The sequence below is a fragment of the Bufo bufo genome, chromosome 3 (assembly GCF_905171765.1).
Source record: "Bufo bufo chromosome 3, aBufBuf1.1, whole genome shotgun sequence".
NCBI lineage: Eukaryota > Metazoa > Chordata > Amphibia > Anura > Bufonidae > Bufo > Bufo bufo.
Window position 1 is genome coordinate 306,200,856 of NC_053391.1, and position 26,313 is coordinate 306,227,168.

The window sequence follows — 26,313 nt, forward strand, 5'->3', positions numbered from 1 at the left end:
GGTCTTCATGGTTTTCATTATAAGCAGTCATCCCAAGTCTGCCTTTGCGGGCATCATCTTCTCCCAGGCATGCTTTCGTCAACTACAAACTCGGGCTGAGGGTGTTGGTGTCCGGCCTAAGTCCTGGGTATCGGTCCATCTTCCAGTAGGAGGTACAGTAATAAGGCGCAAGTTTACGAAGTCTGTCGTGTCTTCTGACACGGCAGGGCCTATCACGATTATAGGCGCAGCATACATAGTTTATCACGACCTTAAGCATTTTCTGTCACAATGCAGGTATTGGGGCACGTTCTGTCCTTATTACAGGCACATTAGCTCGTTAATCGTAATAGCCATGTATTCCTGTGGATGGTTCCCCAGGCCTGGTGGGTTTACTCTTCACTGAATTTACTATTACGGTAAGACGGCAGATACCATGTTCTGACTTTTGGCCCTTAATAGGAAGTGTGGCCTGGGGAATAAGTAGAGGTAAGTATTTTGCCACCAGGAACAGTTGGTGCCCGATCGGGGCCATTGGCGGATGGTTGGGGTTCATCGGGGCCGGGGGTCTCGGGCTGCGGCCCTCCGGCCAGTGCGGGGCTGCGGCTCCCGCGGTGCCCGGACAGCCTGCAGGTATCGGCCTGCAGCAGGGCGTTGTGGGGGTTGTGGTTGCGGCGGCTGGGGGGGCCGCGGTTTGGGAGGCCTGTTTTAGGCATTTCCAACAGATTCACTATTGTTTGTTTCAATCCGCAGCTCTCAGGATTTAGACCTTCTCGTAGTATGGTCATATGTTAGTCAACACAGGAATAAATTGTTCCTGGTTCAAGACACTTTTCAATTGCATCAGCATTTAACCATCTCCAAGAACGATGTGGCGGTACGCATGACAAGGAGGTAAGGTAGATGGAAGTCACTGTGATATAGACGGTATATTCCGCACCTCCATCGTGAAGGGTCTTGTCGTTCAAAAACGGTATGTATAAATTTGCTCTAAACAGGGTCTGCTCCACTCCTTTCGTGTTGGAGCGGCATCTAGGCACCAGATGCCTCCTCAGGTTATCAGGTGCATGGGACGTTGGAGGTAGTGTTTTTCCAGATGTGTTCCAAGTCCTCACTCAGAGATCCGTGATGCTTTCTGTTCACTTGCCCTGTAACGGTGCAATAAGTGTTGACGGTATGGTTGGGTCTCCTTTTTGGCCCCTTTTAGGCCTATCCTCGCTACTGGCTCCCGGCATTTCCCAGCCAGAGGTTAGCTCTAGTTCCTACGTCCAGGGGCCGTCGCACTGACCACAAGTAGGTAAGGCTGCCGTGCAGCCTGTATTTGTGGGAGGGGCAGAGGCCACGCCCCTTGGCTATATCAACCCCACGAAGTTCAAGGGACGGGACGTGCGGCCAGGTACCCCTCCCTCCCTTCCCTTTTCTTAGCTCTTCCTTAAGGATAGTGTCACGGATAGTGTACAGGAAACAAGACAATACAATATGAACAATGACTCACTGGATCCACAACTAAGGAACAAAAGGGAGACCCCTGCAAGAGACCTGCCGCTCTCCCTTATTGCTCAGCCTATGCGACCACCCCAAAGGTGGATGGGCGCATATCCACGTACCTCGACTATCTTACACCTGATGACCCTACAATAGTGAGGGGACATGACCACCGGCTCCCTACGCAGACACGGAGGGAGTCAGGGTCACCTGGATCCAGAAAACAGAAAATCATAAATACATAAACAGAACTTATCTTGCAGACGACTGGGGACTGTGGACTGAGAACTAGGAACAGCATGCACACACACTCCAGGAAGTTGTATAAGCCGCACACTACTGCATTCTGGGGAGGAACTTAAAGGGCAGCAATCAGTCCAACTGCATGACAGCTGAGATAGACTAACGAGATGAGGAACTTAACCAAAACAAAGAAACTCAAAGAGGAGGATCTGGAAAGCTCCTGTCAGAGCTTCTCAACTGTCTGGTTGTGACAGTACCCATCCCTCTACGAGTGGACTCCGGACACTCAGGGCCCACCTTCTCAGGATGGGACCTATGGAAAGCCCTGATGAGACGAGTGGCCTTAATGTCCGTCACTGGGACCCACATCCTCTCCTCAGGACCATAACCCTCCCAATGAACGAGGTACTGGAGGGAACCGCGGACAAGACGAGAATCCACAATCCTAGAGACCTGAAATTCAAGATTTCCATCAACCATAATCGGAGGAGGAGGCAAAGGCGAGGGTACAATAGGTTGAACATAAGGTTTCAATAAGGACTTATGAAAAACATTATGGATCTTCCAAGTCTGAGGAAGATCAAGACGGTAGGCAACAGGATTGATGACAGACAGGATCTTATAAGGCCCAATAAAACTAGGACCCAACTTCCAGGAGGGAACCTTCAATTTGATATTCTTGGTAGACAACCACACCAGATCACCAACATTCAGGTCCGGACCAGGCACACATCTCTTATCTGCCACACGCCTATATCTCTCACTCATGCTCTTTAGATTATCCTGAATCTTTTGCCAAATAGATGACAAAGACGAGGAGAATCTGTCCTCATCAGGTAAACCAGAAGACCCCTCTCCCGAGAAAGTCCCAAACTGCGGATGAAACCCATATGCACCAAAAAATGGTGACTTATCAGAGGACTCCTGACGACGGTTATTTAAAGCAAACTCAGCAAGGGACAAAAAAGAACACCAATCCTCCTGATTCTCCGCCACAAAACAGCGCAGATATGTCTCCAGATTCTGATTGACGCGCTCTGTCTGGCCATTCGACTGCGGGTGGAAAGCAGAAGAGAATGACAACCGAACCCCCAAGCGAGAACAGAAAGCCTTCCAGAATCTGGAAACAAACTGCGTGCCCCTATCAGAGACTATGTCTGATGGAATACCATGCAATTTGACAATGTGGTCAATAAATGCCTGCGCCAGCGTCTTAGCATTGGGCAAACCAGGAAAAGGGATGAAATGCACCATTTTGCTAAAACGGTCCACCACCACCAGAATCACAGTCTTCCCCGAGGAACGAGGCAAGTCCGTTATGAAGTCCATGGACAGATGTGTCCAAGGACGGGAAGGAATGGGTAAGGGAAGGAGAGGACCTGATGGCCGTGAATGAGGGACTTTGGCACGAGCGCAAGTCTCGCAAGCTGCAACAAAACCCTCAACCGACTTACGAAGTGCAGGCCACCAGAATCTCAGAGCGATGAGATCCAGTGTGGCTCTTGCCCCCGGGTGCCCAGCAAGGACCGTATCGTGGTGTTCCTTAAAAATCTTGTGTCTCAAAGCGAGAGGCACAAACAACCTCCCAGGAGGATAAAGATCAGGAGCCTCTGACTGGGCTGCCTGCACCTCTGCCTCCAATTCAGGAAAAAGAGCAGAGACCACCACACCTTCAGCCAAAATGGGACCCGGGTCTTCAAAATTCCCACCTCCCGGAAAACAACGTGACAGGGCATCTGCCTTCACATTCTTAACCCCAGGGCGGAACGTGACAACAAAAATAAACCTTGAAAAGAACAAAGACCATCTGGCCTGTCTCGGTTCAGACGCTTGGCTGACTCCAAGTAGGCCAGATTTTTATGGTCAGTAAACACAGTAATAGGGTGTCTGGCTCCCTCTAGCCAATGCGCCATTCTTCAAAAGCCAACTTGATGGCCAACAATTCCCTATCTCCCACATCATAATTTCTCTCTGCGGAGGAGAGTTTCTTTGAGAAAAAGGCACACGGTTGCCATTTGGCAGGAGAGGAACCCTGAGACAAGACCGCACCCACCCCTACCTCAGAAGCATCAACCTCAACTATGAAGGGTAACGAAATATCAGGTTGTACCAGGATGGGAGCGGAAGCAAAACTCTCCTTGATATTAGAAAAGGCCTTACGCGCCTCTACCGACCAGGAAGAAAAATCTACCCCCTTTCTGGTCATATCAGTGAGTGGTTTAACAACAGAGGAATAATTCAAAATAAATTTCCTGTAATAATTGGCAAAGCCCAAAAAACGCATCAGCGCCTTCTGATTCTCAGGAAGCTCCCACTCAAGCACAGCGCGGACCTTCTCGGGGTCCATGCGAAAACCAGAAGCGGAGAGAAGAAACCCCAGAAATTGAATTTCTGGAACCGCAAACACACATTTTTCCAGTTTCGCGTATAATTTATTCTCCCGCAGAATGAGCAAGACCTGACGTAAATGTTCCTTATGAGTCTTGAAATCAGGAGAAAAAATCAAAATGTCATCCAAATACACTAATACAAATCTTCCCATTAAATGATAAAAAATGCTGTTCACGAAATGCTGAAAAACGGCTGGGGCATTCATCAAACCAAAAGGCATAACCAAATTCTCAAAATGGCCCTCAGGGGTATTGAAAGCCGTCTTCCATTCGTCTCCTTCTCTGACCCTGACCAGGTTGTATGCCCCTCTTAGGTCTAATTTGGAAAAGACTTTAGCCCCAACAACCTGGTTAAACAGGTCCGGGATCAGAGGAAGCGGATAAGGGTCACGAATAGTGATACTGTTCAGCTCCCTGAAATCCAGACAAGGTCTTAAAGAACCATCTTTTTTCTTAACAAAGAAAAAACCAGCGGCAACAGGTGACTTCGAGGGTCGTATGTGTCCTTTTCTCAGACTCTCAGAGATATAAGCACGCATAGCGACCCTCTCAGGTTGGGAAAGATTGTATAAACGAGATTTAGGCAGCTTGGCGCCTGGGATGAGATTAATAGGGCAATCGTACTCCCTGTGCAGGGGCAAATCCTGAACTCCACTCTCAGAGAAGACATCCGAAAATACAGAGAGGAAAGGTGGTACAGTCTTAGTAGAAACCTCAGAAACAGATGTCATGAGGCAATTCTCTCTGCAAAAGTCACTCCAACCATTTATTTGCCTCGCTTGCCAATCAATGGTGGGGTTATGTTTAGTGAGCCAGGGTAGCCCCAACACTAGAGGAGTAGGCAAACCGCTAAGGACGAAACATGACACATCCTCAACATGAGCATCACTCACAATTAAACGGATATTGTGAACTATGCCCTTTAATGATTTCTGAGAAAGTGGAGCGGAATCAATAGCAAAAACAGGAATATTCTTTCCCAAAGTGCATACCTGGAAACCATGAGTTATTGCAAATTGATTATCAATGAGATTGACAGCTGATCCACTATCCACAAAAATCTCACAAAAAATGATTTTGCTCTCTAGCGCCACCCTAGCAGGCAGGACAAAACGGGAACTACAAGCAAACGGAAAACCTTCAATTTCCGCCTCAACCCTGCCAATAGTAACAGACGGAACATTTTTAAAAGATTTTTTCCTTTTTGTTTCTTTATTACTCCCAGAAAACTGCCTGAATCTCTTAGAGGGACAAACATTTGCCAAATGATTTATACCTCCACAACAAAAACAAACCCTCCCATGCGGGCTGAATCTTCTATTGTCAGAGGCAATCAACCCCAGCTGCATGGGCTCCTGCTCAGAAGGGACTGACAGCGACTGAGACCCCTGCGCACAGAAAGAGACCGCTGCACTGTCCCGGGACTGAGTATGACAGGAAGGAGAGATCTCTCCTCTCTCTCTAAGACGCCTGTCAATACGAACGGCCTGAGACATAGCAGAATCCAAGGAGGTAGGTCTCTCATGAAAGGCAAATGCATCTTTCAATCTCTCTGAAAGACCATGGCAAAATTGACTTCGGAGTGCAGCATCATTCCAACCAGTCTCAGCTGCCCATCTCCGAAATTCTGAGCAGTATATCTCTGCGGATTGTTTACCCTGGCATAACAGACGTAGTCTAGACTCAGCCAGAGCAATACGATCCGGATCATCATATATCTGACCCAGGGCTAAAAAGAATTCATCCACTGAACGGAGGGGCCGTGCCCCCTCCGGCAGCGAAAAGGCCCAGGATTGAGCGTTACCCCTGAGCAGCGATATAATGATCCCCACCCTCCGTTCTTCATCACCAGAGGAATGGGGAAGAAGGCGAAAATGGAGTTTGCAAGCCTCTCTAAAACGCACAAAATACTCACTACCCCCGGAGAACGTATCCGGGAGCGAGATCTTAAGCTCAGAACAAACTCCATGAACGCAAGCTGAACCGGTCACTTGAAACTGAGAAAAAGTCTTACGGAGATCAGCTACCTCCAATGAAAGACCCTGGAAGCGCTCAGCCAAAAGTGAAACCGGATCCATGCTTGAGACGGTTTTGGCGGCTTATAATGTCACGGATGGTGTACAGGAAACAAGACAATACAATATGAACAATGACTCACTGGATCCACAACTAAGGAACAAAAGGGAGACCCCTGCAAGAGACCTGCCGCTCTCCCTTATTGCTCAGCCTATGCGACCACCCCAAGGGTGGATGGGCGCATATCCACGTACCTCGACTATCTTACACCTGATGACCCTACAATAGTGAGGGGACACGACCACCGGCTCCCTACACAGACACGGAGGGAGTCAGGGTCACCTGGATCCAGAAAACAGAAAATCATAAATACATAAACAGAACTTATCTTGCAGACGACTGGGGACTGTGTACTGAGAACTAGGAACAGCATGCACACACACTCCAGGAAGTTGTATAAGCCGCACACTACTGCATTCTGGGGAGGAACTTAAAGGGCAGCAATCAGTCCAACTGCATGACAGCTGAGATAGACTAACGAGATGAGGAACTTAACCAAAACAAAGAAACTCAAAGAGGAGGATCTGGAAAGCTCCTGTCAGAGCTTCTCAACTGTCTGGTTGTGACAGATAGGCCCCCTTTTAGGCCTATCCTCGCTACGGGCTCCCGGCATTTCCCAGCCAGAGGTTAGCTCTAGTTCCTACGTCCAGGGGCCGTCGCCCTGACCACAAGTATGTATGTATGTATTTATGTATGTTCCTCAAAAACGCAACAATCAATTTCAATGATTCTTGGTATACGCATTCCTTGCTACCTGGAATGAAATCTTGTGGGGTCTAAGCTCTCTAGGACGTACCGTTCACGAGATATATATAAAAAAAAAGAACTGCATTAGCCAATACTAGCCCAGCCTTTCACTTAAATCCTAACTGCAAACTGACCGGCGCTGCGGAGTTCAAAGTTAAAGGGCCGGTCACTGTGAAACTCACTTTTAAAGGGCCGGTCACCGTGAAACTCACTTTTAAAGGGCCGTTCACCATGAAAATGAGTGTTAAAGGGCCGGTCACCGTCAGTCACTGTTAAAGGGCCGGTCACTGTGAAAGTCACTGTTATTTAATATAAAATTGCTATGAATAAATACCAGAGCAACGCCGGGTCATTGACTAGTATATATATATTGTAAGGATTCACAAATGGTAGCCGTCAGATAAATACACAGAAGGATTTTTCCATGGAAATCTTCAAATAACAAGTGTCCTTTATTGTTGGCACACAAACAATCAACAGGCAGCATTAATCGGCTTACTCCAGCCGACACTTAAATAAAAACAATTACACAAGTAAGGCACAGTACCGTAAATCCCACAGAGTATCTTGCATTGTCCTCTGTATCCAAGCAGAGACCCTCTGGTCTTTCACTCAGTTCCAAACACAAACACCCAGCCATCCAGAGCTTCATTGTCAGCCATGTAATCATCCCCACCTGACCCTTCTTGCTGACTTTTGTAAGCCATTCAAAACCTGGCCTGGATTGTGTGGAGTAGTCACCCACTCTATGACTACTCCCAATAAGAGCCATCCCGTGTTAGCTTTTCACAGCTATGCTAACTACCAAAGTGTCCGTCAGCAACTGCTGCGGACATATGCACTAGTGGCTCCTACTTCACCGAGGCCAGGATCCTCGGTGACACATATCTTCCATCTATTATAGTCCCTTGTGCCTTTCTACTATATATATATATGACAGGCCGAACTGGATGGACAAATGTCTTTTTTCGGCCTTATGTACTATGTTACTATGTTACTATGTTATATTCACACACACACACCTCACCCAGTAAATTAACCTCATAAACCACAAATTAAATGCTATATGAAAGGTAAGATTGTATTAAAAATGCGGCTGGGCAGACAGTATAACGATGACATTCCAAAAAATTATTATACCCAACATAATACCATCAAAGAAATAACCCCGGTTACGTCATCCTACCTTTTAAGTTAGGCCAGTTTTACCCATCTGTAAAACTGGTTTTGGCATGTTATATAACACCAAAATGAGTCAAATCCACCGTGTGGATAATCAGAATCCCATGCAGATCCCTCCATATAGGATTTTTTTTTAATATTTACCTTTGTTATGATTTATGAGTTGTTTGTCTAAATTATTAACATTCTGTGATTACAGGGGTTGCTGTTCCTTCTGTTAGACCCAGGAAATCAAAGAAGGTGGTCGCAACGGGTGTGGAGAAAGAGTCGGCTGAGCAGGCAGAGGAGGAGCAGCCTGGACCATCCCAACAAGAGGATTGCTCCCCCCCACCTCCAGAAGAGGGTGACAAGGAGGTCTACACCCCCAACCAGGAGGGTAAATATGTGCACACAGCTATATAATTCAATATCCATACAATATTTATAAGAAAAAGGGCCTAAAATGTTTTAAATTTGCGAAAAGTAGATAAATAAATAAAAAAATCAAATAAAAAAACTCTGTAATTTACATTAAAACCATAAAGTACCGAACTAATTCACATTAAACATTACATAACTATAACAAAGTAATTCTGTACTCTCATTAAGAAATACCAAATAAGAGTTGTGCTGGCTTGATACCCTTTAATGGCCAACAACTACACTGCGTGCGGAATTATTAGGCAAATGAGTATTTTGACCACATCATCCTCTTTATGCATGTTGTCTTACGCCAAGCTGTATAGGCTCGAAAGCCTACTACCAATTAAGCATATTAGGTGATGTGCATCTCTGTAATGAGAAGGGGTGTGGTCTAATGACATCAACACCCTATATTAGGTGTGCATAATTATTAGGCAACTTCCTTTCCTTTGGCAAAATGGGTCAAAAGAAGGACTTGACAGGCTCAGAAAAGTCAAAAATAGTGAGATATCTTGCAGAGGGATGCAGCACTCTTAAAATTGCAAAGCTTCTGAAGCGTGATCATCGAACAATCAAGCGTTTCTTTCAAAATAGTCAACAGGGTCGCAAGAAGCGTGTGGAAAAACCAAGGCGCAAAATAACTGCCCATGAACTGAGAAAAGTCAAGCGTGCAGCTGCCAAGATGCCACTTGCCACCAGTTTGGCCATATTTCAGAGCTGCAACATCACTGGAGTGCCCAAAAGCACAAGGTGTGCAATACTCAGAGACATGGCCAAGGTAAGAAAGGCTAAAAGACGACCACCACTGAACAAGACACACAAGCTGAAACATCAAGACTGGGCCAAGAAATATCTCAAGACTGATTTTTCTAAGGTTTTATGGACTGATGAAAGGAGAGTGAGTCTTGAGGGGCCAGATGAATGGGCCCGTGGCTGGATTAGTAAAGGGCAGAGAGCTCCAGTCCGACTCAGACGCCAGCAAGGTGGAGGTGGAGTACTGGTTTGGGCTGGTATCATCAAAGATGAGCTTGTGGGGCCTTTTCGGGTTGAGGATGGAGTCAAGCTCAACTCCCAGTCCTACTGCCAGTTTCTGGAAGACACCTTCTTCAAGCAGTGGTACAGGAAGAAGTCTGCATCCTTCAAGAAAAACATGATTTTCATGCAGGACAATGCTCCATCACACGCGTCCAAGTACTCCACAGCGTGGCTGGCAAGAAAGGGTATAAAAGAAGAAAATCTAATGATATGGCCTCCTTGTTCACCTGATCTGAACCCCATTGAGAACCTGTGGTCCATCATCAAATGTGAGATTTACAAGGAGGGAAAACAGTACACCTCTCTGAACAGTGTCTGGGAGGCTGTGGTTGCTGCTGCACGCAATGTTGATGGTGAACAGATCAAAACACTGACAGAATCCATGGATGGCAGGCTTTTGAGTGTCCTTGCAAAGAAAGGTGGCTATATTGGTCACTGATTTGTTTTTGTTTTGTTTTTGAATGTCAGAAATGTATATTTGTGAATGTTGAGATGTTATATTGGTTTCACTGGTAAAAATAAATAATTGAAATGGTTATATATTTGTTTTTTGTTAAGTTGCCTAATAATTATGCACAGTAATATTCACCTGCACACAAAGATATCCCCCTAAAATAGCTAAAACTAAAAACAAACTAAAAACTACTTCCAAAAATATTCAGCTTTGATATTAATGAGTTTTTTGGGTTCATTGAGAACATAATTGTTGTTCAATAATAAAATTAATCTTCAAAAATACAACTTGCCTAATAATTCTGCACTCCCTGTATGTCTCTAGAAGACTAATTAGTTCTTGTAGTGTGTTCAAAATCCCTCTTAAAAATTAAATCCAGTCTTCGAAGTGTCAAGTAGTGTTTGTAAAATACCTAGTAACAAATTTTGGTCCTCAATTTGCATGCAAAAAATCTTATAGCTCTTTTGTGTTCGAAGTTATATTTTAATATGAGAACTTTCATGTGTTATTCATATTGACCATGGCCGTGCACTAGTGGCTCCTACTTCAACCAGGCCAGGGTCCGCGGTGACACATATCTTCCATCTATTATTGTCCCTTGTGCCTTTCTACATATATATATATATATATATATACACACACACACACACACACCCCACCCACTAAATTAACCTCATAAACCACTAATTAAATGCTATCTGAAAGGTAATATTGTGATAGGGGTAAGGTAAGGGAGATCAGGATGTTAGTGGAGTAAAATAACGATTTTACATGACAGACTCCCTTTAACTGCTGAATAGAACAGCGCTAAACAGTGCCTAAATAGCATATAGAAATCTAGTCATCTCGCCACCTATCTGCAAGCGACTTTACCCCTCCTTCTATTAATAAAGTGACCATGACAACAAAATCAACTGTGAGTGAAGACAGACAGCAGATATTTAAAATGCGGCTGTGCAGACAGTATAACGATGACAGCCCAAAAATATAATATAACCCACATATTACCATCAAATAACCCCTGTTACGTCATACTACTTTTTAACTTAGTCCAGTTTTACCCATCTGTAACACTTGTTTTGTCATGTAATATAAACCCATAGTGAGGCAAATCCACCGTGTGGATAATCAGAATCCCATGCAGATCCCTCCATATAGGATATTTTTTTTATTTACCTTTGTTATGATTTATGAGTTAATTGTCTAAATTCTTAACATTCTGTGATTACAGGGGTTCCCGTTCCTCCTGTACAAGAAACGGGTGAGGAGGAAGAGTCGGCGGAGCAGGCAGAGGAGGAGCAGCCTGGACCATCCCAACAAGGGGATTCCTCCCCCCCACCTCCAGAAGAGGGCGAGAAGGAGGTCTACACCCCCCATCAGGAGGGTAAATATGTGCACACAGCTATATAATTCAATATCCATATGATGTTTATAACAAAAAGGGACTAAAATGATTTAAAAAAGCGAAAAGTAGAGAAATATATATATATATTTTTTAAAGCTAAATAAATCTGTAATCTACATTAAAACCATAAAGTATACAACTAATTCACATTAAACATTACATAACTATAAACAAGTAATTCTGTGCTGTCTTTAATAAATACAAAATAATAGTTGTGGTGGCTTGATACATTTTAATGGCCATAAAATAATAATTAATATGTCACATAGCGAGCTTCCGAGAACTGACCAGTCCCTTCATCTGTCGTATATACAATAAAAAGGGAGACATGGCGGAATGAATGGGCATTTAAAATATAAGATACAAACATATCAAAGACGATCATAATAAGTCCATTATTATCTTACAGATAAGGGGCTGAGTACATATTATTGTCTTTAAATTTATGGCATCTCAGAGACCTGGTGCCACGACTATGTCTATATGAAGACTATTTAGATTTTGTAGTGTGTTCAAAAGCCCTTTTAAAAAAGTTTTGTTTTCTTTTTCCATTCATAAAATCTTATAGCTCTTTTGTATTAGAAGTGATATTTTTTAAGATGAGAACTTTCATGTGTTATTCATATTGACCATGGGCAACAGAAATGCTTAGCAACACAAAAGTGTAGATTGTTCTTTCATCTAAAAAAAAACAACTAAATACTATTATACTGTAATGATCTTGCATTAATTAACCCACTAAATAACATTATACTATATTGAAATACTAAATAAACAACTATATAATTTTCAAAACTGTAATTTAAAAAAATTTGGTTCTATAAATGGACAGTACTGTAACAAAAACTCCACACAAACCACTAACTGCCTTCATCATAATTGGAAGTCATTGAAATATTTTTTTTTATCCTAACAGTTATTAGAAAACTTAAAAAAGGCTCCTTGAGCATCAGAAATCCCAAGGCAAGGCCATGTGGGCTATAAAAGCAGAAAAAAAAAAATAGGGCTTCTTCGGGGGCGCTTACAAAGGCATCAGCGTCAGCTGGATGATGCCTACAAGAAGCTGGAGGATCAGATGAGGATCCAGAATGAAGACCTCCTGGAGATCCAGCATGAACTACAAAGTTTGCCTTAGTTTTTTTTTTTTTATATTTTACATACTTTGTATTTGTAAATAAATATTTTATTAGAATGTGATCGCACACTACATCCAGCACTCTGCCCTCCATGCTGGATGAGACATTGGTTTATATTTTGGCCAAAGCATAGTAAGCCACTCACCGCGTCAAGGCTGTCTCATGAGTGGTCCCTAACTCTTGTTCCTACCTGTTCATGGGCCATGACAGCCACATAAAATCCAGGGAATGCAGGTCAGCATGCAAGCCAAGTACACTTTGCTTGTAACCCCGTCCGGTGCCATTACAGCTTTCATCGGATCCAGGGATGCAAGTACCAACATGCATGCTGAACCTACCATATACTTCTCCTGGAGCAAGAGTTAGGGACCACTCATGAGACAGCCTTGACGCGGTGAGTGGCTTACTATGCTTTGGCCAAAATATAAACCAATGTCTCATCCAGCATGGAGGGCAGAGTGCTGGATGTAGTGTGCGATCACATTTGCATTTTCCGTTTGTATATGTATTTCGCCATAGTGATGTGCACCTGCAGCAGGTTGTGCTGACCCAACCCCTTATTTTTTTCTTTGTAGTATATATTGGAGGCGTGGCGATCTCCTTGGAGTCATTGCACACCTGACCAGTTAATCTGTCCTTGAGGCTGGTTTTAAAGTCAGTATAAAACTGAGTCTGCTTGTATAGAACCTACCATTAGCCATCTGGCTCCAGGAGAAGTATATGGTAGGTTCAGCATGCATGTTGGTACTTGCATCCCTGGATCCGATGAAAGCTGTAATGGCACCGGACGGGGTTACAAGCAAAGTGTACTTGGCTTGCATGCTGACCTGCATTCCCTGGATTTTATGTGGCTGTCATGGCCCATGAACAGGTAGGAACAAGAGTTAGGGACCACTCATGAGACAGCCTTGACGCGGTGAGTGGCTTACTATGCTTTGGCCAAAATATAAACCAATGTCTCATCCAGCATGGAGGGCAGAGTGCTGGATGTAGTGTGCGATCACATTTGCATTTTCCGTTTGTATATGTATTTCGCCATAGTGATGTGCACCTGCAGCAGGTTGTGCTGACCCAACCCCTTATTTTTTTCTTTGTAGTATATATTGGAGGCGTGGCGATCTCCTTGGAGTCATTGCACACCTGACCAGTTAATCTGTCCTTGAGGCTGGTTTTAAAGTCAGTATAAAACTGAGTCTGCTTGTATAGAACCTACCATTAGCCACCTGGCTCCAGGAGAAGTATATGGTAGGTTCAGCATGCATGTTGGTACTTGCATCCCTGGATCCGATGAAAGCTGTAATGGCACCGGACGGGGTTACAAGCAAAGTGTACTTGGCTTGCATGCTGACCTGCATTCCCTGGATTTTATGTGGCTGTCATGGCCCATGAACAGGTAGGAACAAGAGTTAGGGACCACTCATGAGACAGCCTTGACGCGGTGAGTGGCTTACTATGCTTTGGCCAAAATATAAACCAATGTCTCATCCAGCATGGAGGGCAGAGTGCTGGATGTAGTGTGCGATCACATTTGCATTTTCCGTTTGTATATGTATTTCGCCATAGTGATGTGCACCTGCAGCAGGTTGTGCTGACCCAACCCCTTATTTTTTTCTTTGTAGTATATATTGGAGGCGTGGCGATCTCCTTGGAGTCATTGCACACCTGACCAGTTAATCTGTCCTTGAGGCTGGTTTTAAAGTCAGTATAAAACTGAGTCTGCTTGTATAGAACCTACCATTAGCCACCTGGCTCCAGGAGAAGTATATGGTAGGTTCAGCATGCATGTTGGTACTTGCATCCCTGGATCCGATGAAAGCTGTAATGGCACCGGACGGGGTTACAAGCAAAGTGTACTTGGCTTGCATGCTGACCTGCATTCCCTGGATTTTATGTGGCTGTCATGGCCCATGAACAGGTAGGAACAAGAGTTAGGGACCACTCATGAGACAGCCTTGACGCGGTGAGTGGCTTACTATGCTTTGGCCAAAATATAAACCAATGTCTCATCCAGCATGGAGGGCAGAGTGCTGGATGTAGTGTGCGATCACATTTGCATTTTCCGTTTGTATATGTATTTCGCCATAGTGATGTGCACCTGCAGCAGGTTGTGCTGACCCAACCCCTTATTTTTTTCTTTGTAGTATATATTGGAGGCGTGGCGATCTCCTTGGAGTCATTGCACACCTGACCAGTTAATCTGTCCTTGAGGCTGGTTTTAAAGTCAGTATAAAACTGAGTCTGCTTGTATAGAACCTACCATTAGCCATCTGGCTCCAGGAGAAGTATATGGTAGGTTCAGCATGCATGTTGGTACTTGCATCCCTGGATCCGATGAAAGCTGTAATGGCACCGGACGGGGTTACAAGCAAAGTGTACTTGGCTTGCATGCTGACCTGCATTCCCTGGATTTTATGTGGCTGTCATGGCCCATGAACAGGTAGGAACAAGAGTTAGGGACCACTCATGAGACAGCCTTGACGCGGTGAGTGGCTTACTATGCTTTGGCCAAAATATAAACCAATGTCTCATCCAGCATGGAGGGCAGAGTGCTGGATGTAGTGTGCGATCACATTTGCATTTTCCGTTTGTATATGTATTTCGCCATAGTGATGTGCACCTGCAGCAGGTTGTGCTGACCCAACCCCTTATTTTTTTCTTTGTAGTATATATTGGAGGCGTGGCGATCTCCTTGGAGTCATTGCACACCTGACCAGTTAATCTGTCCTTGAGGCTGGTTTTAAAGTCAGTATAAAACTGAGTCTGCTTGTATAGAACCTACCATTAGCCATCTGGCTCCAGGAGAAGTATATGGTAGGTTCAGCATGCATGTTGGTACTTGCATCCCTGGATCCGATGAAAGCTGTAATGGCACCGGACGGGGTTACAAGCAAAGTGTACTTGGCTTGCATGCTGACCTGCATTCCCTGGATTTTATGTGGCTGTCATGGCCCATGAACAGGTAGGAACAAGAGTTAGGGACCACTCATGAGACAGCCTTGACGCGGTGAGTGGCTTACTATGCTTTGGCCAAAATATAAACCAATGTCTCATCCAGCATGGAGGGCAGAGTGCTGGATGTAGTGTGCGATCACATTTGCATTTTCCGTTTGTATATGTATTTCGCCATAGTGATGTGCACCTGCAGCAGGTTGTGCTGACCCAACCCCTTATTTTTTTCTTTGTAGTATATATTGGAGGCGTGGCGATCTCCTTGGAGTCATTGCACACCTGACCAGTTAATCTGTCCTTGAGGCTGGTTTTAAAGTCAGTATAAAACTGAGTCTGCTTGTATAGAACCTACCATTAGCCATCTGGCTCCAGGAGAAGTATATGGTAGGTTCAGCATGCATGTTGGTACTTGCATCCCTGGATCCGATGAAAGCTGTAATGGCACCGGACGGGGTTACAAGCAAAGTGTACTTGGCTTGCATGCTGACCTGCATTCCCTGGATTTTATGTGGCTGTCATGGCCCATGAACAGGTAGGAACAAGAGTTAGGGACCACTCATGAGACAGCCTTGACGCGGTGAGTGGCTTACTATGCTTTGGCCAAAATATAAACCAATGTCTCATCCAGCATGGAGGGCAGAGTGCTGGATGTAGTGTGCGATCACATTTGCATTTTCCGTTTGTATATGTATTTCGCCATAGTGATGTGCACCTGCAGCAGGTTGTGCTGACCCAACCCCTTATTTTTTTCTTTGTAGTATATATTGGAGGCGTGGCGATCTCCTTGGAGTCATTGCACACCTGACCAGTTAATCTGTCCTTGAGGCTGGTTTTAAAGTCAGTATAAAACTGAGTCTGCTTGTATAGAACCTACCATTAGCCATCTGGCTCCAGGAGAAGTATATGGTAGGTTCAGCATGCATGTTGGTACTTGCATCCCTGGATCCGATGAAAGCTGTAATGGCACCGGACGGGGTTACAAGCAAAGTGTACTTGGCTTGCATGCTGACCTGCATTCCCTGGATTTTATGTGGCTGTCATGGCCCATGAACAGGTAGGAACAAGAGTTAGGGACCACTCATGAGACAGCCTTGACGCGGTGAGTGGCTTACTATGCTTTGGCCAAAATATAAACCAATGTCTCATCCAGCATGGAGGGCAGAGTGCTGGATGTAGTGTGCGATCACATTTGCATTTTCCGTTTGTATATGTATTTCGCCATAGTGATGTGCACCTGCAGCAGGTTGTGCTGACCCAACCCCTTATTTTTTTCTTTGTAGTATATATTGGAGGCGTGGCGATCTCCTTGGAGTCATTGCACACCTGACCAGTTAATCTGTCCTTGAGGCTGGTTTTAAAGTCAGTATAAAACTGAGTCTGCTTGTATAGAACCTACCATTAGCCATCTGGCTCCAGGAGAAGTATATGGTAGGTTCAGCATGCATGTTGGTACTTGCATCCCTGGATCCGATGAAAGCTGTAATGGCACCGGACGGGGTTACAAGCAAAGTGTACTTGGCTTGCATGCTGACCTGCATTCCCTGGATTTTATGTGGCTGTCATGGCCCATGAACAGGTAGGAACAAGAGTTAGGGACCACTCATGAGACAGCCTTGACGCGGTGAGTGGCTTACTATGCTTTGGCCAAAATATAAACCAATGTCTCATCCAGCATGGAGGGCAGAGTGCTGGATGTAGTGTGCGATCACATTTGCATTTTCCGTTTGTATATGTATTTCGCCATAGTGATGTGCACCTGCAGCAGGTTGTGCTGACCCAACCCCTTATTTTTTTCTTTGTAGTATATATTGGAGGCGTGGCGATCTCCTTGGAGTCATTGCACACCTGACCAGTTAATCTGTCCTTGAGGCTGGTTTTAAAGTCAGTATAAAACTGAGTCTGCTTGTATAGAACCTACCATTAGCCATCTGGCTCCAGGAGAAGTATATGGTAGGTTCAGCATGCATGTTGGTACTTGCATCCCTGGATCCGATGAAAGCTGTAATGGCACCGGACGGGGTTACAAGCAAAGTGTACTTGGCTTGCATGCTGACCTGCATTCCCTGGATTTTATGTGGCTGTCATGGCCCATGAACAGGTAGGAACAAGAGTTAGGGACCACTCATGAGACAGCCTTGACGCGGTGAGTGGCTTACTATGCTTTGGCCAAAATATAAACCAATGTCTCATCCAGCATGGAGGGCAGAGTGCTGGATGTAGTGTGCGATCACATTTGCATTTTCCGTTTGTATATGTATTTCGCCATAGTGATGTGCACCTGCAGCAGGTTGTGCTGACCCAACCCCTTATTTTTTTCTTTGTAGTATATATTGGAGGCGTGGCGATCTCCTTGGAGTCATTGCACACCTGACCAGTTAATCTGTCCTTGAGGCTGGTTTTAAAGTCAGTATAAAACTGAGTCTGCTTGTATAGAACCTACCATTAGCCACCTGGCTCCAGGAGAAGTATATGGTAGGTTCAGCATGCATGTTGGTACTTGCATCCCTGGATCCGATGAAAGCTGTAATGGCACCGGACGGGGTTACAAGCAAAGTGTACTTGGCTTGCATGCTGACCTGCATTCCCTGGATTTTATGTGGCTGTCATGGCCCATGAACAGGTAGGAACAAGAGTTAGGGACCACTCATGAGACAGCCTTGACGCGGTGAGTGGCTTACTATGCTTTGGCCAAAATATAAACCAATGTCTCATCCAGCATGGAGGGCAGAGTGCTGGATGTAGTGTGCGATCACATTTGCATTTTCCGTTTGTATATGTATTTCGCCATAGTGATGTGCACCTGCAGCAGGTTGTGCTGACCCAACCCCTTATTTTTTTCTTTGTAGTATATATTGGAGGCGTGGCGATCTCCTTGGAGTCATTGCACACCTGACCAGTTAATCTGTCCTTGAGGCTGGTTTTAAAGTCAGTATAAAACTGAGTCTGCTTGTATAGAACCTACCATTAGCCATCTGGCTCCAGGAGAAGTATATGGTAGGTTCAGCATGCATGTTGGTACTTGCATCCCTGGATCCGATGAAAGCTGTAATGGCACCGGACGGGGTTACAAGCAAAGTGTACTTGGCTTGCATGCTGACCTGCATTCCCTGGATTTTATGTGGCTGTCATGGCCCATGAACAGGTAGGAACAAGAGTTAGGGACCACTCATGAGACAGCCTTGACGCGGTGAGTGGCTTACTATGCTTTGGCCAAAATATAAACCAATGTCTCATCCAGCATGGAGGGCAGAGTGCTGGATGTAGTGTGCGATCACATTTGCATTTTCCGTTTGTATATGTATTTCGCCATAGTGATGTGCACCTGCAGCAGGTTGTGCTGACCCAACCCCTTATTTTTTTCTTTGTAGTATATATTGGAGGCGTGGCGATCTCCTTGGAGTCATTGCACACCTGACCAGTTAATCTGTCCTTGAGGCTGGTTTTAAAGTCAGTATAAAACTGAGTCTGCTTGTATAGAACCTACCATTAGCCATCTGGCTCCAGGAGAAGTATATGGTAGGTTCAGCATGCATGTTGGTACTTGCATCCCTGGATCCGATGAAAGCTGTAATGGCACCGGACGGGGTTACAAGCAAAGTGTACTTGGCTTGCATGCTGACCTGCATTCCCTGGATTTTATGTGGCTGTCATGGCCCATGAACAGGTAGGAACAAGAGTTAGGGACCACTCATGAGACAGCCTTGACGCGGTGAGTGGCTTACTATGCTTTGGCCAAAATATAAACCAATGTCTCATCCAGCATGGAGGGCAGAGTGCTGGATGTAGTGTGCGATCACATTTGCATTTTCCGTTTGTATATGTATTTCGCCATAGTGATGTGCACCTGCAGCAGGTTGTGCTGACCCAACCCCTTATTTTTTTCTTTGTAGTATATATTGGAGGCGTGGCGATCTCCTTGGAGTCATTGCACACCTGACCAGTTAATCTGTCCTTGAGGCTGGTTTTAAAGTCAGTATAAAACTGAGTCTGCTTGTATAGAACCTACCATTAGCCATCTGGCTCCAGGAGAAGTATATGGTAGGTTCAGCATGCATGTTGGTACTTGCATCCCTGGATCCGATGAAAGCTGTAATGGCACCGGACGGGGTTACAAGCAAAGTGTACTTGGCTTGCATGCTGACCTGCATTCCCTGGATTTTATGTGGCTGTCATGGCCCATGAACAGGTAGGAACAAGAGTTAGGGACCACTCATGAGACAGCCTTGACGCGGTGAGTGGCTTACTATGCTTTGGCCAAAATATAAACCAATGTCTCATCCAGCATGGAGGGCAGAGTGCTGGATGTAGTGTGCGATCACATTTGCATTTTCCGTTTGTATATGTATTTCGCCATAGTGATGTGCACCTGCAGCAGGTTGTGCTGACCCAACCCCTTATTTTTTTCTTTGTAGTATATATTGGAGGCGTGGCGATCTCCTTGGAGTCATTGCACACCTGACCAGTTAATCTGTCCTTGAGGCTGGTTTTAAAGTCAGTATAAAACTGAGTCTGCTTGTATAGAACCTACCATTAGCCATCTGGCTCCAGGAGAAGTATATGGTAGGTTCAGCATGCATGTTGGTACTTGCATCCCTGGATCCGATGAAAGCTGTAATGGCACCGGACGGGGTTACAAGCAAAGTGTACTTGGCTTGCATGCTGACCTGCATTCCCTGGATTTTATGTGGCTGTCATGGCCCATGAACAGGTAGGAACAAGAGTTAGGGACCACTCATGAGACAGCCTTGACGCGGTGAGTGGCTTACTATGCTTTGGCCAAAATATAAACCAATGTCTCATCCAGCATGGAGGGCAGAGTGCTGGATGTAGTGTGCGATCACATTTGCATTTTCCGTTTGTATATGTATTTCGCCATAGTGATGTGCACCTGCAGCAGGTTGTGCTGACCCAACCCCTTATTTTTTTCTTTGTAGTATATATTGGAGGCGTGGCGATCTCCTTGGAGTCATTGCACACCTGACCAGTTAATCTGTCCTTGAGGCTGGTTTTAAAGTCAGTATAAAACTGAGTCTGCTTGTATAGAACCTACCATTAGCCATCTGGCTCCAGGAGAAGTATATGGTAGGTTCAGCATGCATGTTGGTACTTGCATCCCTGGATCCGATGAAAGCTGTAATGGCACCGGACGGGGTTACAAGCAAAGTGTACTTGGCTTGCATGCTGACCTGCATTCCCTGGATTTTATGTGGCTGTCATGGCCCATGAACAGGTAGGAACAAGAGTTAGGGACCACTCATGAGACAGCCTTGACGCGGTGAGTGGCTTACTATGCTTTGGCCAAAATATAAACCAATGTCTCATCCAGCATGGAGGGCAGAGTGCTGGATGTAGTGTGCGATCACATTTGCATTTTCCGTTTGTATATGTATTTCGCCATAGTGATGTGCACCTGCAGCAGGTTGTGCTGACCCAACCCCTTATTTTTTTCTTTGTAGTATATATTGGAGGCGTGGCGATCTCCTTGGAGTCATTGCACACCTGACCAGTTAATCTGTCCTTGAGGCTGGTTTTAAAGTCAGTATAAAACTGAGTCTGCTTGTATAGAACCTACCATTAGCCATCTGGCTCCAGGAGAAGTATATGGTAGGTTCAGCATGCATGTTGGTACTTGCATCCCTGGATCCGATGAAAGCTGTAATGGCACCGGACGGGGTTACAAGCAAAGTGTACTTGGCTTGCATGCTGACCTGCATTCCCTGGATTTTATGTGGCTGTCATGGCCCATGAACAGGTAGGAACAAGAGTTAGGGACCACTCATGAGACAGCCTTGACGCGGTGAGTGGCTTACTATGCTTTGGCCAAAATATAAACCAATGTCTCATCCAGCATGGAGGGCAGAGTGCTGGATGTAGTGTGCGATCACATTTGCATTTTCCGTTTGTATATGTATTTCGCCATAGTGATGTGCACCTGCAGCAGGTTGTGCTGACCCAACCCCTTATTTTTTTCTTTGTAGTATATATTGGAGGCGTGGCGATCTCCTTGGAGTCATTGCACACCTGACCAGTTAATCTGTCCTTGAGGCTGGTTTTAAAGTCAGTATAAAACTGAGTCTGCTTGTATAGAACCTACCATTAGCCATCTGGCTCCAGGAGAAGTATATGGTAGGTTCAGCATGCATGTTGGTACTTGCATCCCTGGATCCGATGAAAGCTGTAATGGCACCGGACGGGGTTACAAGCAAAGTGTACTTGGCTTGCATGCTGACCTGCATTCCCTGGATTTTATGTGGCTGTCATGGCCCATGAACAGGTAGGAACAAGAGTTAGGGACCACTCATGAGACAGCCTTGACGCGGTGAGTGGCTTACTATGCTTTGGCCAAAATATAAACCAATGTCTCATCCAGCATGGAGGGCAGAGTGCTGGATGTAGTGTGCGATCACATTTGCATTTTCCGTTTGTATATGTATTTCGCCATAGTGATGTGCACCTGCAGCAGGTTGTGCTGACCCAACCCCTTATTTTTTTCTTTGTAGTATATATTGGAGGCGTGGCGATCTCCTTGGAGTCATTGCACACCTGACCAGTTAATCTGTCCTTGAGGCTGGTTTTAAAGTCAGTATAAAACTGAGTCTGCTTGTATAGAACCTACCATTAGCCATCTGGCTCCAGGAGAAGTATATGGTAGGTTCAGCATGCATGTTGGTACTTGCATCCCTGGATCCGATGAAAGCTGTAATGGCACCGGACGGGGTTACAAGCAAAGTGTACTTGGCTTGCATGCTGACCTGCATTCCCTGGATTTTATGTGGCTGTCATGGCCCATGAACAGGTAGGAACAAGAGTTAGGGACCACTCATGAGACAGCCTTGACGCGGTGAGTGGCTTACTATGCTTTGGCCAAAATATAAACCAATGTCTCATCCAGCATGGAGGGCAGAGTGCTGGATGTAGTGTGCGATCACATTTGCATTTTCCGTTTGTATATGTATTTCGCCATAGTGATGTGCACCTGCAGCAGGTTGTGCTGACCCAACCCCCTTATTTTTTTCTTTGTAGTATATATTGGAGGCGTGGCGATCTCCTTGGAGTCATTGCACACCTGACCAGTTAATCTGTCCTTGAGGCTGGTTTTAAAGTCAGTATAAAACTGAGTCTGCTTGTATAGAACCTACCATTAGCCATCTGGCTCCAGGAGAAGTATATGGTAGGTTCAGCATGCATGTTGGTACTTGCATCCCTGGATCCGATGAAAGCTGTAATGGCACCGGACGGGGTTACAAGCAAAGTGTACTTGGCTTGCATGCTGACCTGCATTCCCTGGATTTTATGTGGCTGTCATGGCCCATGAACAGGTAGGAACAAGAGTTAGGGACCACTCATGAGACAGCCTTGACGCGGTGAGTGGCTTACTATGCTTTGGCCAAAATATAAACCAATGTCTCATCCAGCATGGAGGGCAGAGTGCTGGATGTAGTGTGCGATCACATTTGCATTTTCCGTTTGTATATGTATTTCGCCATAGTGATGTGCACCTGCAGCAGGTTGTGCTGACCCAACCCCTTATTTTTTTCTTTGTAGTATATATTGGAGGCGTGGCGATCTCCTTGGAGTCATTGCACACCTGACCAGTTAATCTGTCCTTGAGGCTGGTTTTAAAGTCAGTATAAAACTGAGTCTGCTTGTATAGAACCTACCATTAGCCACCTGGCTCCAGGAGAAGTATATGGTAGGTTCAGCATGCATGTTGGTACTTGCATCCCTGGATCCGATGAAAGCTGTAATGGCACCGGACGGGGTTACAAGCAAAGTGTACTTGGCTTGCATGCTGACCTGCATTCCCTGGATTTTATGTGGCTGTCATGGCCCATGAACAGGTAGGAACAAGAGTTAGGGACCACTCATGAGACAGCCTTGACGCGGTGAGTGGCTTACTATGCTTTGGCCAAAATATAAACCAATGTCTCATCCAGCATGGAGGGCAGAGTGCTGGATGTAGTGTGCGATCACATTTGCATTTTCCGTTTGTATATGTATTTCGCCATAGTGATGTGCACCTGCAGCAGGTTGTGCTGACCCAACCCCTTATTTTTTTCTTTGTAGTATATATTGGAGGCGTGGCGATCTCCTTGGAGTCATTGCACACCTGACCAGTTAATCTGTCCTTGAGGCTGGTTTTAAAGTCAGTATAAAACTGAGTCTGCTTGTATAGAACCTACCATTAGCCATCTGGCTCCAGGAGAAGTATATGGTAGGTTCAGCATGCATGTTGGTACTTGCATCCCTGGATCCGATGAAAGCTGTAATGGCACCGGACGGGGTTACAAGCAAAGTGTACTTGGCTTGCATGCTGACCTGCATTCCCTGGATTTTATGTGGCTGTCATGGCCCATGAACAGGTAGGAACAAGAGTTAGGGACCACTCATGAGACAGCCTTGACGCGGTGAGTGGCTTACTATGCTTTGGCCAAAATATAAACCAATGTCTCATCCAGCATGGAGGGCAGAGTGCTGGATGTAGTGTGCGATCACATTTGCATTTTCCGTTTGTATATGTATTTCGCCATAGTGATGTGCACCTGCAGCAGGTTGTGCTGACCCAACCCCTTATTTTTTTCTTTGTAGTATATATTGGAGGCGTGGCGATCTCCTTGGAGTCATTGCACACCTGACCAGTTAATCTGTCCTTGAGGCTGGTTTTAAAGTCAGTATAAAACTGAGTCTGCTTGTATAGAACCTACCATTAGCCATCTGGCTCCAGGAGAAGTATATGGTAGGTTCAGCATGCATGTTGGTACTTGCATCCCTGGATCCGATGAAAGCTGTAATGGCACCGGACGGGGTTACAAGCAAAGTGTACTTGGCTTGCATGCTGACCTGCATTCCCTGGATTTTATGTGGCTGTCATGGCCCATGAACAGGTAGGAACAAGAGTTAGGGACCACTCATGAGACAGCCTTGACGCGGTGAGTGGCTTACTATGCTTTGGCCAAAATATAAACCAATGTCTCATCCAGCATGGAGGGCAGAGTGCTGGATGTAGTGTGCGATCACATTTGCATTTTCCGTTTGTATATGTATTTCGCCATAGTGATGTGCACCTGCAGCAGGTTGTGCTGACCCAACCCCTTATTTTTTTCTTTGTAGTAAATATTTTATTAGGTTTAATCACTTGCTTTCGTATGTTTTATATTGTTATTTAATACATAAACTAGCTGTGGACCCCACGTTGCTCGGGTATTTATTTATTGCAAATATATATTAAATAACAGTGACTTTTGCAAGGGTCGCCCCTTTAACAGTAAATTTCACGTTGACCGGCCCTTTAACTGTGAATTCTACAGCGCCCGTCAGTTGGCAGTTAGGATTTAAATTAAAGGGATTATCCGAGTTAATAAAAAAAATAAAAAATCCATCAGGATATACATATAATTTGGTTAAACTAGATTTCATCAAGTTAAAACCCATATGTCAACCTTTTCATGGTTCTGTCATTGTTTGTTTACATGCTGCAGTACATGCTGAGGGGGCGGGGGCGTGGAACAACAAAGCCTGAGCTCTGCCTCATGAATAACCTGACCTTTCCCGCCCCCTGCTCTGCACTTTGCATAAAAAAAAAAACACATGATCATCTCCGAGCTCACACTGGCAGAAGATCTTCCTGTCACATTGCAGCTGGAGCTGCCTGCCGGATCCGCCGATCAGTGTGACAACTGACAGCATTTGTAGATGGATGCATTGCAAAAACGGATCCGTCTACAAATGCATTTTTTGTACGGATCCGTCTATCCGCTTGTCATGTGGATGGATGGAACCCTCTGGCAGTCTTTTTCACAGTTTTCCCGGTTTGTGCATGCGCAGACCGGAAGGACGGATCTGTCCTTCAGTTGTTTTGCGATGCCGGATCCGGCAGGCAGTTCTGTCGTCGGATCACTATGCTGCAAGTGTGAAAGTAGACTTAGTCCTGCGACCTCTCGCCGTGCTGCGCCGGAGCTCCGCCCTCGTCCCCATTATAGTCAATGGGGACGGAGCGGCAGTCCAGCGGCACGGCCAAATAGCGGCAGGGCGGATCCGACAGAGTGAACAGCCTGTAGGATATGTCCTGCCGCTAGTGTGAAAATACACTTATGCTAGTGTGCAAGTACCATTATCAGTATCTGTACCTAAGCAATATCTATATTATTCAAAATCGATATTGCTTAGATAAATATATATATTGGTGGTAGATATGGATTATGTATAGCTGAATCAATAAATATGATGTACAATTATTTATTTATTTTTCCCAGGGGGTGTTCAATGTGAATGTGTTACTAGTGGGGTGGGGGGACAGGGCTGTAACAACGATCCCCAGACGCAGAGGGGAACGGGTACAAACTGGCACCTCTAGCCCATGTGAGTGCAGGAGCTATAAACATACCCTGCTGCCGGAGAAGAGTTCGCCTCGGCTCTGGTATGTACTGCGCATGAGCGATCGCATACCATCGCCGAGGCAGTGTTAGAAGAGCTGGAGAGGGGCGGGCACCAGAGGCTCTGTTGTCTCGTTTACAGAGCCTGGCCGCTCCCTCAAGCAGGGAGAAGCCTGTAAACGAGACGTCAAGACTCATCACCAGAGTCTGCTTGCTGACGTCGGGGGTCACATGAACCATAATTGAACTGGCCAAACAGTGAAAGATGGCTAATGAAAGTGATTTGAAGAAATTTTCAATAGACTATAATAAGAGTAAGTAGAATGAATTTTTTTAAGTCGGATAACCCCTTTAAAGGCTGGAGGCAGGCTTGTATTGGCTAATGCAGGTGATATTTTGGGAATATTTCGGGAACGGTACGTCCTAGAGAGCTGAGACCCCCGCATTATTTCTTTCC